Source organism: Carcharodon carcharias, chromosome 21, assembly GCF_017639515.1.
Source record: "Carcharodon carcharias isolate sCarCar2 chromosome 21, sCarCar2.pri, whole genome shotgun sequence".
Taxonomy (NCBI): domain Eukaryota; kingdom Metazoa; phylum Chordata; class Chondrichthyes; order Lamniformes; family Lamnidae; genus Carcharodon; species Carcharodon carcharias.
The window spans coordinates 34,675,733-34,690,296 of record NC_054487.1 but is presented as its reverse complement, the minus strand read 5'-3'; the positions used below and the strand labels follow the sequence as shown (position 1 = coordinate 34,690,296).

The window sequence follows — 14,564 nt, the reverse complement described above, 5'->3', positions numbered from 1 at the left end:
ATGTTGTTTCTCATACTTTCATCTTTTTGCAAGCATGGAAGTCCAGAAATGCTCAATCCGAAAGGTGCAAAGTGCTGAACTTCCTATAATAGTTTTACATGGAAATCGGAAAAACAAATTCCGATTGTCTCAAGTTATTTTCGCTTACATCTAAGTGCGGAGGAAGTAGTTAAGGGTATTTTGAATCAGCCAAAATAAAATCTCATTCATTCCCTTTAAAAAAGCTGGAAGAACTTGTGCAGCAGGTACGTCAGAAAAACCGGTTAAAGCAGTTCCCTCATTCCTGCTGCTCCAATTCTGGGAGAAAAGTTTTACGCTCTCCTCCGAGAAAGGGGGATTGGAGTTTGAGCCTTGACTACGCTGTTTGCTCGCGTGCTGTCTCCTTGCCAACCGGACGAGCTCCGGGTCTATTTTCAGAAGCGCTGCATTTCCCGAGGTTTATTCTATTCACCTCCTTCACCATTTCAAAAGTCCTGGAGTTTGTTTCCCCTGCAGCTGAAAGGAAAACAACACGCATGCGTTGTCTGGAGGACTCCTTATTGGGAAGTCACCTGGATAGAGAGTCGGTGCAGGTAAAACAGAAGCTGTATTATAAATCCCAGATTGTATAAAGTTTGAGAGCCCAGACTGTATAACACACAGGGCAAAGACTGTATTAAATAAAACGCAGGACAGAGACGGAATAAAAGTCAGGGGTCCAGACTGTATAAAACACAGGGCAAGGTATGTATAAATTGCATAGCGGGAGCAGTTTAAAACAAACACAGCAGGGCTGAGTCTATTTAAAATGGGGGTGCGTTAGTAACACTGGGTAGAATCTATTAGGGATAATCTTTATTTACAAGATGGGGGCGGGTTTCTCGGGCAGCAAGAAGAGGTTTTCTCGAGCTGACTGGAGTTAAAGTGACCTGAGCTGAGATGGAGACAGCCTCAGTTTGTAACCCGTTCACGTGGTGAGTGGTCTCGGACCGTATACGAGTTCTTATATCTTGTCCACGAATAGTATTTATATCGTGACCACAGGACGTCCCGAAGCGCTTTATTGCCAATAAAGTATTTTTTCAAGTGTAGCCACCATTGTAATGAATTCTGCTCTGCTCATCCAACCCTCAACTGATCTCCCCGCCCAATGCCTTGAAGCAGAATTTGTTGGTAAAATCAGTTATAGATTTTAAACAAATGTTTTATAGTGGAATTTTATTTTATTGGAAAACTCGGCATTGTTATTTCTGATGCAGGGACATATTTGTTTATAACCAAAAAAGTTTTTTATTTGAAACAAAAAATACTCAAATCACCAAAGCTGGACAATCACATTGCTCTTAACTTGAAATAAACTCGGCTGTGGTACAATGGATGAATACTGTGGTTTTGTATAGGTTGGGAAGGCCCCAGTTTCCATTATTGTCTATGATCTCAACTCGTGTGATGAGAGATGTGTCCCTGAGCTAGGCAGTCTGGTTGCCACTAATGATCACTGCCCAGTACTAATTACTGCTAAGTACATCTGTGTGGACATTGGTTAAAAGAAGGATCAGCTCCAACTGTGAAGATGGGGATTCAACATGAGGCTTCATATAAAAAGATTGGGCTGTCTATCAGTTGAATGTGGAATTTCAGAGATGCATGACCAGCACTTTCCCAACAATAACCTGATTTGTCACTGGACGCCTGTGTAGCACTATTGGTCTAGACACTTTGCCCACATCCTATGAAAGGAAAAAATAGACATTGCTGGCAAGGCCAGCATTTGCTGCCCACCCCTAATTTCCCTAGGCATTTTCAGGTTCAATCACATTGCTCTGGCTCTGAACATCTGAACTAGATGAGCAGTTGTCATTGATCACTTATATTCCAGATTTTCATTAATTCAACTTAAACAATGGTGGGATTTGAACTCGTGCCTGGGGCATTAGTCTGGGCCTCTGGATTACTAGTCCAGTAACATTACCACCATCTCCCCCAAAGGTTAAACTATTTAGATTAGGCAATAAATAATGCTTATTTCTCTGTAGTCCTTTGCAAAAGAGCTTAAGCTTCAACAATATTTGGTGGTAAAGATCCATGTTCAGAAATTGAGTTTTGTGTGTTTTATAACAATGATTGTACAGCAAGTAGATGATAACTCACTCATGAGCCGATCAGGCAACTCACAAATGATGGTCATTTGTAACGCAATCAGTGCCGTTGATAGGAAGTATATAATTCCTTGAAATACTCCATGGATTTTAAACTATGAAAAATCCTTCTGTAGTTAACATTAGTATTTCATGTTGGGTGGTAAGAGTTTCCTTCCCTGCCATTCCCCCAATTTTCTCTCCATCTTTGCAGTAGGCACTGATGGTAACTAAAAGCAGCCAATATGACTGTAAGGCTATTGAAGTTGACCCATATCTTGTCCTCCAAACAATGTCTGCAAAAATTCATTTCCCAAAATAAAGTTACTGGCTAGTGTTTAAGAACTGGAATTGTGGTGAGGAATGTATGGCAAGTCAAGATCACTGTGAAGCAGGGGGCTGGGTGGGGGAGTGTGTGTGAAGCAGGTCAGGATCACTGAAGCAGATGATGAGGCGTCAGGATCACTGAAGTGAGAGAAAATAAAATCAAACTCTGACATCACAGGAAGGCCGTGAGTTGATTGGCTGGTGAGCATTGTAGCTTTGCTTCTCTTACTCCAAAGTCAAGTTAGTTTAATAACTGGGAATTTTTTTTTATATATATATAAGGGTTAAGTAAAGCATTTCATTTAGCCTTATAAGTGATAATAGAAGAAAAGTGAGTGCCTGGTAAGTCTTCACTTTTTTCAGTAGTAGGTTTTATTATTTAATAAATAGAAGAATTGCAGGGCAGCTCCAGCTCCTGGTGTGCACATCCTGTTCCAGGTGGGAACTCTAGGACGTTTCCTGTGTCCTGGATAACTATATGTGCAGGGAATGTCGTCAGCTGCAGCAGGTGGAGGTCTGGGTTTCAGAGCTTGAAAACCAGCTGGCATCACTGTGGCTGGCACATTTGTAGACATGGTCAATCTACAGCTATAGAGTGTGCAGGGAAAGAGGAAATGGCAGTCCAGAAGAAATAGGCAGGTAGTGCAGGGGACTCCTGAGTGCATCTTCAGCCAGCATTCCATTCTGAATACTGATTAAAGTGATGGCACCACAGCTGTCTTAGCTGTACAGGGGGTGGGTGCGGGGGAGGAGGGTGTGGTGACTTGAAGAACACTGGAATAGTTATGAGATTTGATAATTAAGGGAAGACACAGGTGTTTTCCACAGACCACAGACATGAATCCAGGATTGTATGTTGCCTCCCTGGCGCCAGGATCAATGATATCGCTGAAAGGCTGTACAGCACCCTGATGGGAGGAGGGTGCACACACAGCAGTTGTGGTCCACATTGGTACCAATGACATTGGTAGAAAGAGGGATGTAGCCCTGTAGTCAGAATTTAAGCTTTTCAAAGTAAATTTTCCTAAGGAAAATGATTCCCATGAATTGAGATGTGATATGGTGACATCATCTCTATTAAAATGTTTTAAAAATAATAATTATATGGTGACGATATCATTATGTTGATAAAATGAATAATGTCTGGTAGAGACATGGCAATTTCCAACAAGTTTATCAACAAGTATGTAATTGTTGCACAGCAGAAGGAACAAGAAGTTTTATTTATATTAAGTGAATATACTCTAGGTGGAGGATTTCCATGTCCATCATCAAGAGTGGCTCAGTAGACCCACTGCTGACTAAGTTGGCCGAATCCTAAAGGACATAGTTGCTAGACTGGGCCTGCGGCAGGTGTACAAAAACCAACAAGAGGGAAAACCATACTTGACCTCATCTTCAGAGTAATATCCTTGGCCCAACCATCTTCAGCTGCTTCATCATAAGGTCAGAAGTGAGGATATTCGCTGATGAGTAGATCAGAGGCTAGGAATCCAGTGATGAGTAACTCACCTCCTGCCTTCCCAAAGCTTGTCCACCATCTCCAAGGCACAAGTCAGGAGTGTGATGGAATACTCTCCACTTGCCTGGATGACTGCAGCTCCCACAACACTAAAGAAGCTTGACAGCATCCAGGACAAAGCAGCCCACTTGATTGGCACCACATCCACAAACATTTACTCTCTCCACCACCAGCGCACAGTAGCAGCAGTGTGTACCATCTACAAGATGCACTGCAGGAATTCACCAAGACTCCTTAGACAGCATCTTCCAAACACATGACCACTCTGACCTAGAAGGACAAGGGCAGCAGATGGATGGAAATGTCACCACCTGGATGTTCCCCTCCAAATCACTCACCATCCTGACTTGGAAATATATCGCAGCTCCTTCACTCTCACTGGGTCAAAATTCTGGAACTCCTGTCCTAACAGCACCGTGGGTTTACCTACACCACATGGACTGCAGTGGTTCAAGAAGACAGCTCACCACCACCTTCTCAAGGGCAACTAGGGATGGGTAATAATTGCTGGTCCAGCCAGTGAAGCCCACAACCCGTGAATGAATAAAAAAAATACTTAATGGGCCAGAGCATAACATTGTATAATATCTGCTACAGTCTGAATGTGTCTATTGCTGAACATTTGATTAAAGCAGGGGTATACTATTGCCACAAAATCATCTTTATTGTAGGTGTCACAGCTGCACCTTGTTGCAGTGATTCTGTGCATCAGAACTGTATGTAAGAGGTTGCCTGGAAGCTGATATTTTGTGTACAGCCCTCCATCCCCTTCAACCCCCCCCACCCCCCACTCCCCATCCCCAATTTTTTATTCATTCATGGGATATGGGTATCATTAATATTAATTGCCCTGGAGAAGGTGGTGGTGCACCATGAACCTCTTGAACTTCTGCAGTCTTTGTGGTGAAGGTCTCTCACAATGCAGTTAGGGAGAGAGTTCCAGGATTTTGACCCAGTGACTGTGAAGGAGCAGGAATATAGTTCCAAACCTGGATGGTGTGTAACTTTGAGAGGAACTTGCAGGTGGTAGTGTCCCCCTGTGCCTGCTGCCCCTGCCCTTCTAGGTGATAAAGGTCGCGGGTGTGCAGGGAACTGTCAAAGGAGACTTGGTGAGTTGATGCAATGCACCTTGCAGATGGTGCAGACTGCAGCCACAGTGCACCACTGGTGGAAGAAATGAATGTTTGAGGTGGTGAATGGGGTGCCAATCAAGCAGGCTGCTTTGTCCTGGGTGGTGTCAAGCTTCTTGTGTTGTTGGAACGACACTCATCCAGGCAAGTGGGGAGTATTCCATCACACCCCTGACTTGTGTCTTGTAGATGGTGCACAGGCTTTAGGGAGGTGAGTTACTCGCTGAACAATTCCCAGCCTCTGACCTGCTCTTCTATACACAGTATTCAAAGGATACAATGGGATATAGATCAGTTGGAGACTTGGGCGGAGATGGGAGATGGAGTTTAATCCGGACAAATGCAAGGTAATGCATTTTGGAAGGTCTAATACAGGCAGGAATTATACAGTAAATGGCAGAACCCTTAAGTGCATTGACAGGCAGCGGGATCTGGGTTTACAGGTCCACAGGTCACTGAAAGTGGCAACGCAGATGGATAAGGTAGTCAGGAAGGCATATGGCATACTTGCCTTCATTGGCAGGGGTATTGAGTATAAAAGTTGGGAAGTCATGCTGCAGCTGTATAGAACCTTGGTTAGGCCACACTTGGAATATTGTGTGCAATTCTGGTCGTCACATTACCAGAAGGATAGGGAGGCATTGGAGAGGGTGCAGAGGAGGTTTACCAGGATGCTGCCTGGTCTGGAGGTTATTAGTTATGAGGAGAGGTTGGAGAAACTCGGATTGTTCTCACTAGAGTGACGGAGATTGAGGGGCGACTTGATAGAAGTTTACAAAATTATGAGTGGCATGGACAGAGTAGATAGTCAGGGTGCAAGAGTCAATTACTAGGGGACATAGATTTAAGGTGAGAGGAGAAAAATATAGAAGAGATGTATGGGGGAAGTTTTTTACGCAGAGGGTAGTGAGTGTCTGGAATTCGCTGCCAGAGGAGGTGGTGGAAGCAGGTATGATTGTGGTGTTTAAGAGGCAGCTTGACATACATGAATAGGATGGGAATATAGGGATACGGACCCTGGAAGTGCAAAATGTTTTAGTTGATGGGCAATATAATCGGCGCAGGCTTGGAGGGCCGAAGGGCCTGTTCCTGTGCTGTACTTTTTGTTGTTCTTCTTTGTTCTTTATTTATATGGCTGATCCAGTTCAGTTTCTGTTCAATTGTAGTCACCAGGTTGTTGATAGTGGGGGATTCAGCCATCGAATATCAAGGGGAGATGGATATACTCTCCTGTTGGATGTGGTCATTGCCTACATTACAATCAACACACTTCTGAAATTGCCTCTTTAAAATTATACTCAATCTTTTCAACCAAGCCTTTTGTCATCTTGCCTTACCTCCCTTTTTGGCTCAATGCCTGTTTATCTTTGGCCTATCCCTAAAACATCATTAGTGTATTCTTTTAATTAAAGGGTCTATATAAGTGCAAGTTGTTCTGCCTCCTCACTGATGATGCCATTGTTGATTGAAATTGTTACATAACATCCTTCATTAACCACGTGTGGAGCATTTTCCTCTTGTGCCCAGGCACTGCCTGACCAGACGTAATTGTTGCATGGAATGTTCTTTCAATGCTAGAAACAGCTTTTAAGTTGACAAAACTGGATTGCCACATGCTCTACATTTCGGAAATGTAATAACAGTTGTAAAAGTTAAGGGGCAGATGGGTCCTTGGTGCAAAGATAAACTTCACTTATGCTTTGAGTATTTTTGGTACTCTGCATGTCACTAGTTTAACCACCTGTTGCATGTTGCCTGAGTGCTCTTCAAAGACATTATGAACTCCACCCCTCTCTACCAACTCTTCTCAGCTACCATCTCATAGTCAATTTCCTTTTCTTCTCTGGTCATTGAGCATGTTGCCACCTTCCAACTTCTTGCTCAACTCTTCCACAAGTTTCTCTTCGAATTTCTTCCTGCCAACTTCTGCCTATCTCACAGCACTGAAACAGCCCTAGCCAAAGTCATGAATGTCACTATCTGTAACTGTGACACTTTTCTCTCCTCAACCTCTCTCAACTTTATTGACCATGACATCCTGTTCCAAAGCCTCCTCCACTGTTCAATTCCATGAAACCTCCCCAGCATGGTTCCACTCCTACCTATTCAAACATAACAAAAGACCCTTCAGCAATGGTTTCTCTTTCCATGCCATACCGTCATCTCTGAGTGATGCCCATCTGTAATTCTCCACCACCGCCCAACCCTTTGACTGCTTCTGTATTTATCCAGCTCCTCATCATCTAAATCTTTGCTAATTTATATTGGTCCTGCTTTCCCAATGCCTCAAGTTTAAAATCCTTATCCTTTAAATTTGTCCTATGGCTCTGTCCAACCCTGACCCTGAATCCCCTTCCAGCATTGTATTTACCCCAGTCCTCAAAAAAAGTCCCAATCTATCAGGCTCTGGGCTCTTGTGTTACATTTCTTCTATTTATCTCACCATTGACTTCAGTCCTGCAGTCTATTCCTAAAATTCCCTTTCTAAAATAACTTTTATGTGTGTTGCTCCCACTCCCTCACTCGCTCTCACTGTATTAAGGGGATGGAAGAGGAAATCCACACAGTAAGTATGAGAAAGAGACCAGAGGGACATTTAGGATGAGTGGGGACAGTTCCCAAAATTAAGAGTTGTGTATACAAATGTGCACAGCATAAGAAGTAAAACAAGTGAGTTTGAAGCATAAATTTAGCTTAGTATTATATAGTAGCCTTTACAGATACATACTTTGCTACATGCTGGGCATGACGGGGCACTAACTATTGCCTTGAATATAATCTTTAGAAAGAACAGGGAATTTGTCAGTTTGGCAGTGTTTTTATTTCCCCTCTTCGCCCTTTAAGATGTTGCTTCATATTCCTATGTTTACCCCAGGGCATCCCTTTTTCTTCAAGTGTGCAAAACTTGTAGAAGTGATTTTTTTTGTCTTTATTTTATTTCTGAATTATTGATCTCTATATATGGTCATATTTAGTCCTGAGCTTATTGCTACATCAGAAAATAACCTTATAAGAAATAGGAGCAGGAGTAGGCTATTCAGCCCCTCAAGCCTAGTGCAACGTCCAATAAGATCATGGCTGATCTGAATTGTGGCCTTAATTCTACTTCCCAGCTTGTCTTGCCCCTCTCCGCACACCCCCTCCCCAAAATAACCATTGACTCCCTTGTAGATTAGACTACTCAGCCTTGGATATATTCAGTGGCCCAGCTTCTGCTCCTCTCTGGGGAAGAGAGTTCCAAAGAAATTCCTCCTCATCCCCATCCTAAATGGGAGACCCTTTATTTTGAAATTGTGCCCTCTAGTTTTAGATTTCCCCCTCTCATCCTCTCAGCATCTACCCTATCAAGCCCCCTCAGAATCATATATGTTTCAGTAAGATTGCCTCTCATTCTTCTAAACTCCAATGAATAGAGGCTCAGCCTTTCCTCATAAGACAAACCTCTGATTCCAGGAATCAGCCTAATAGACATTTTCTTAACTGCTTCCAATGCAAGTATATCCTTCCTTAAGTAAAGTGACCAGTAAGTAAGTAAGAGTACGCAGTGCTCTAGGTGTAGTCTCACCAAAGCCTTATACAGTTGTTGCAAGACTTCCCTACTTATATACTCCATCTCCCCAGCAATAAAGGCCAACATTCCATTTGCCTTCCTAATTTCCTGCATGCTGACTGTGATTCATGTACAAGGACACCCAGATCCCTCTATACCACAGTACTCTGCAGTCTGTCTCCATTTAAATAGTATTCTGCTTTTCCTGCCAAATGAACAGCCTCACTTTTCTCACATTATACTCCAGTTTTTTGGCCACTCCCTTAACCCACCTATATCACTGTGCCATCTCTTTGTATCCTCCTCACAACTTACGGTCCATATGGGGAAAGGTAGGAGAGCAAGTTTGGCTACAATACAGTTAGTCTCTTCATCCATGTTATTAATATAGATCGTGAATAGCTGAGGTCCCAACAATGATCCCTGTGGCACTCCACTGGTTACAGTTTGCTATCCTAAAAATGACCCATTATCCTGACTCTTTGTTTAACCGGTCCTCTATCCATGCTAATATCACTCCAGCACCATAGGCTCTTATCTTGTGTAGTAACCTTCTATGTTATCTTATCAAATTCCTTTTGCCTTTCTATGTATTTTTTTACATTGCCAGTATTATTCCTTTTAAAGGTGTCCTATTCTTCTTTTGTCCAAGTCTTGTCAAAAAACCTCTTTCCCCCAACCCTCCCCCAGTCAATTTACTTGAGTTATCTTATGATACAATGCAGCAAAGAGCAGTGGGAAACCATGGGATTGGGAAGCCTACAAAGACCAACAGAGGACAACTAGAAAAGAAGTAAGGAGGGTGAAGATTAAATATGAGGGTAAACTAGCCAGTAATATAAAAGAAGATTGCAAGAGATTTTTTAGATATATAAAGAGTAAGAGAGAGGCAAAAGTGGACTTTGGGCCGTTGGAAAATGACACTGGAGAAGCAGTAGTGGGGAACAAAAAAATGGCGGAGGAACTGAATAGGTACTTTGCATCAGTCTTCACGGTGGAAGACACACATAACATCCCCAAAGTTCAAGAGAATCGTGGGGCAGAGATGAGTATGGTGCTAGGAAAACTGAAAGGTCTGAAGGTGGATAAATCACCTGGACCAGATGGATTACATCCCAGAGTTTTGAAGGAGATAGCTGAAGAGATAGTGGAGGCGTTAGTGGTGATCTTTCAGGAATCACTGGAGTCAGGGAGGATCCCAGAAGACTGGAAAATCGCTAATGTAACCCTCCTGTTTAAGAAGGGAGTGAGGCAAAAGACGGGAAATTACAGGCCGATTAGCCTGACCTCAGTCGTTGGTAAGATTTTAGAGTCCATTATGAAGGATGAGATTTCAGAATACTTGGAAGTGCATTGTAAAACAGGGCAAAGTCAGTATGGTTACATCAAAGGGAGGTCATGCCTGACAAATCTGTTAGAATACTTTGAGGAGGTAATGAGTAGGTTAGACGAAGGAGAGCCAATGGATGTTATCTACTTGGACTTCCAGAAGGCCTTTGACAAGGTGCCACACAGGAGGCTGCTCAATAAGATAAGAGCCCATGGTGTTAGAGGCAAGGTACTAGCATGGATAGAAAATTGGCTGTCTGGCAGGTGGCAGAGTGGGGATAAGGGGGTCCTTCTCAGGATGGCGGCCGGTGACTAGTGGAGTTCTGCAGGGGTCAGTGTTAGGACCACAACTTTTCACTTTATACATTAATGATCTAGATGAAGGAACTGAGGGCATCCTGGCTAAGGTTGCAGATAATACAAAGATAGGTGGAGGGACAGGCAGTATTGAGGAGGCGGGGAGGCTGCAGAAGGATTTGGACAGGTTAGGAGAATGGGCAAAGGAGTGGCAGATGGAATACAACGTGGGGAAGTGTGAGGTCATGCACTTTGGTAGGAAGAATAGAGGCATAGACTGGTTTCTAAATGGGGAGAGAATTCAGAAATCTGGAGTGCAAAGGGACTTGGGAGTCCTAGTCCAGGATTCTCTTAAGGTTGAGTCAGTAGTTCGGAAGGCAAATGCAATATTGGCATTTATTTCAAGAGGACTAGAATATAAAAGCAGGGATGTACTGCTGAGGCTTTATAAGGCTCTGGTCAGACCACATTTAGAATATTGTGAGCAATTTTGGGCCGCATATCTCAGGAAGGATGTTCTGGCCCTGGAGAGGGTCCAGAGGAGGTTCACGAGAACGGTCCCAGGAATGTAAGTCTTAACATATGAGGAACGTTTGAGGTCTCTGGGTCTATACTCAATAGAGTTTAGAAGGATGAGGGGGTATCTGATAGAAATTTACAGAATACTGAAAGGCCTGGATAGAGTGGACGTGGGGAAGATGTTTCCATTAGTAGGAGAGACTAGGACCTGAGGGCACAGCCTCAGAATAAAGGTAAGACCTTTTAGAACAGAGGAGAAACTTCTTTAGCCAGAGAATGGTGAATCTATGGAATTCATTGCCACATAAGGCTGTGGAGGCCAGGTCATTGAGTGTATTTAAGACCGAGATAGATAGGTTCTTGATTGGTAAGGGGATCAAAGGTTACAGGGAAAAGGCGGGAGAATGGGGTTGAGAAACTTATCAGCCATGATTGAATAGCAGAGCAGGCTCGATGGGCCGAATGGCCTAATTTCTGCTCCTATGTCTTATGGTCTTATGGTCTTTTGTGTTATCTCTTTGCATTCCCTGGTTCTCTGTCCTTGGAATTTTTGCAACTCAGAATCTATTGAATTTAATCATTTTGCGATCACTGACCCCCAAGGTTGCCACAGCATCCAGTTTCTGCACATTGTCCGAGCCATTTATGAATACCAATTCAAAATGAGTTCGTCTGGTGGTTTCTTTGAAGCACTAGGTCATAAAACAATTGTTCATTACATCTCCCAACTCGAGTCTGAACCACTGCAGTTTTCCCAGTTTATATTTGATTGAGGATGTCTATTAAAGTAACTTTCCTGTTCTTACATATTCTTCCTATCTCTTTAGTGAGCCTTGCTTATTACCCTTCCCTGCAGATCTATGGGATTCCCCGATTTCACAGTGTACATGTCTCACCATATCAATTCTTTAAGTAGCAATTTATTTCCCACAGGATCAGCTTCACTTGCATCCCAGATATCCATGGCGTATAGGACTACACTTACCCCATTTCTAGCCACTAGTTTTCCTGAACACGCACTACCCATGACCGTTACATTTATAACTATCCTCTTACAGTTTGCATTGTTTTGGATAGTCCTATTACGTTTACTTTATAGAGCTTCCAGTGTTGGCATTTTATTGCCAATACTTCTAATGATGTACATAGATATTAATGCAAATTTGCCACTTTCCTTATGCCCCAGTATCTGCCTTTTCCTAGCCTCTAGTTGTATTTGTCTCTAAATTTCTGTGTTCACACTATCCTTTTGCCCACTTTTTGCTCTATGAACAGTCTTCATTGCCAAACTTTTCTGCTCTTCTCCCATCTATCCAGTTTAAATGATTTGTAATTATAGCCTCAATTTTACACACAGGCTGTATCTGAACCAAGTATGAAAAGACCTATCTCCCCTGTACCGCTTATTTCTTTCTGAAAGTTATTTTTAAGGCAGCATTGTTATTTTCAATTATTTAGCTAATCATTTGTAATTTTATGACGGAAATGGGGAAGTGCTATGGTAACCAGCTGAGCACATGGAATTAGGACAACTGCTCACCTAAGGATAAACACCAAAATGGACTAGCTGGCCAGGAACAGCCTAGCCTGTTTCTAGGTTGTCACTTTTTTTTATCCTGTATTTTTTAAAAAATTAATGCATAATTCTGGTTCTCCTGCACCTGTTTAAACACTAACTTCAGATCATTTCTGAGAAGAATGAGGCCAGGCATATGTATCGTTACATAATTATTGGCTTTTGCTGAATGCTTGTAGCTCAGCTTTGTTGCACAATGTTTGAAGTACTTCATGTCTAAACAGATTGTAGAACTGAACCTTAGGGGAGCTGGCAGTTTCCAGCATTGCTAACATGTAGAAAATGATGCTTAAACTTCCCGCATTGATTGCTATCATTTAAATAAACCACAGCCCAACAAATCGCAGGGCTCAATTGATGCCTCTTATTTTAATGGCCTAAGGATTTTTCTTGGTAAATAATGGAATAGGCAGAACAAAGGTATTTGTACATGTATCATGTAAGCTGATAAGATCAGAGCTTTTTTAACTGTAGGAGATGTGGAAACGTCATAAAATTGAACATCCATGCCCAGTTCCCAGTGACAGTTTGTGATTCATTACTCACATGCTTATTGTGAATTTTGCTTTCAAATGAAATACAGTATAAAGTTACAGGAAATCGCATGCCATGTTTAATAGCAGAAAGCCTCTTTAAAGTGTCGGTGCTGTAAAGTGTTTTGCCAAATTTATACATCAAGCAGGGCACAATAATGAGACAACACAACATCTGTATTCTAATTATAGCACATGAGATGAAATTCAGTTTAATAAAATGCAAAGCTAATATAACGTAAGTAAGAGCAGATCTCCCAATTATACGAAGCACTGACCATTAGTGAAACTGGAGTATTACTCAACATCAAGCAAACTGGCTACAAATGCTGTTTAATTGAAGAGCTGTGGACAGCAGATGAGTGGTTAACTGTATCATTAACAGTTTTTTTTAATATAAATGATCCAATCCATAGAGACCTAATGACATTGAGGACCCACAGTTCAGCTATTATTTGCTCTGTATTTAATACTATAAGCATCATCCCTCCAGTCTAGCAGTAGTAATTCTGCATTTCTGGATTTACAAGTGCAATCCCTGTTTGAGCACTGTTCCCTGTTGACCACTTTCATGAGGTACTGTGTTTGTATTTGAGCTTTCACTGGTGGCAGCCTGACTTTAACATTGCAAGATAAATAAGGCAGCTGTATCCAGCTTCTACTGCCACAGGGTATCCCAGAAAATGGTTTTCTACCTCAAAGTGGAAAATTAAACGGCTATCACTTTAGAATGGGCATTTTCTCCCTGGTCTGTGCCAACCTTTGGGGAAGGTTCAGGGCTAAAAATGGCAGCTGTCTTCTGATTTTTAAACCATGTTCCACATGCAACCCTATACTTGTTTTTGTTTTTCTACTGATGTTCTGGAATCCATCTCCAGTATAAATGCAGTGAATTTTTGACTACTGGTAATGAAGATGCACGCATACACACAAGCTGTTCTGTAATATGTTGAGATATCAAAGTTCTTGGATGGTGTATTTCAGAACCTCAACCAGTAAGGATGGGTATGTGATGTAACAGGAGCAGGAAAAGGCCATTCAGCCCCTTGAGCCTGCTGCACTGTTTAACTAGATCATGACTGATCATGTACCTCAAAGCCATTTTTCTATACTATCCCCATATCCCTTGATGTCATTAATATTCAGAAATCTATCCATTTCTGTCTTGAACTTGACTTGAGTTGCCACAGCCCTCTGGGGTAGAGAATTCCAAAGATTCACTACCTTCTGAAGAAATTCCTCCTCATTTCAGTCCTAAATAGCTTACTCCATATTCTGAGACTGTGTCCTCTGACTGCTAAACCTGCCCTGTTTATACTGTGGAGTGTATTTGACGATATGGGGACTCTCAAGAATTTAGTGCAAATTTACATTTGCAATTTTGCCAATACTGAATTGTACAGATTGTACATTCAGAGCCCATAAGTCAAATGACAGAGTCTACCTAAATCGATTGGTAACAATGGTTTATAGTTTGCTGCTAGCAGCATGCAACCATTGTAGACACAAGATAAAACATTCTCTCAGGGCGTTATTTTTCTCATGCCTATGCCAGGAATAATGTTGCTTTGCTTTGACAGAACATATGCTGACTGAAGTGAACGTGTAAATTATAAAATTATAAACCCCCCCCCCTTAAACCAGCTTATATTTCACCTCTCTTC

The 14,564-nt window shown here is 42.1% G+C and overlaps 1 protein-coding gene across 4 annotated transcripts in view; it reads left to right on the top strand.

The window, feature by feature from the left end:
• Positions 1–245: 245 nt before the first annotated feature.
• LOC121293125 (rho GTPase-activating protein 8-like) overlaps positions 246–14,564 on the top strand; it is an 80,476-nt gene continuing 66,157 nt past the window's right edge. For 2 of the 4 annotated variants that reach the window (XM_041215832.1, XM_041215828.1), the window contains exon 1: positions 246–572. The gene's annotated coding sequence lies outside the window, so the exon portion shown is untranslated. Of the gene's footprint in view, positions 573–633; positions 724–838; positions 954–14,564 lie in introns of those variants that run through there. The other 2 variants (XM_041215831.1, XM_041215830.1) reach the window with 2 other exon arrangements.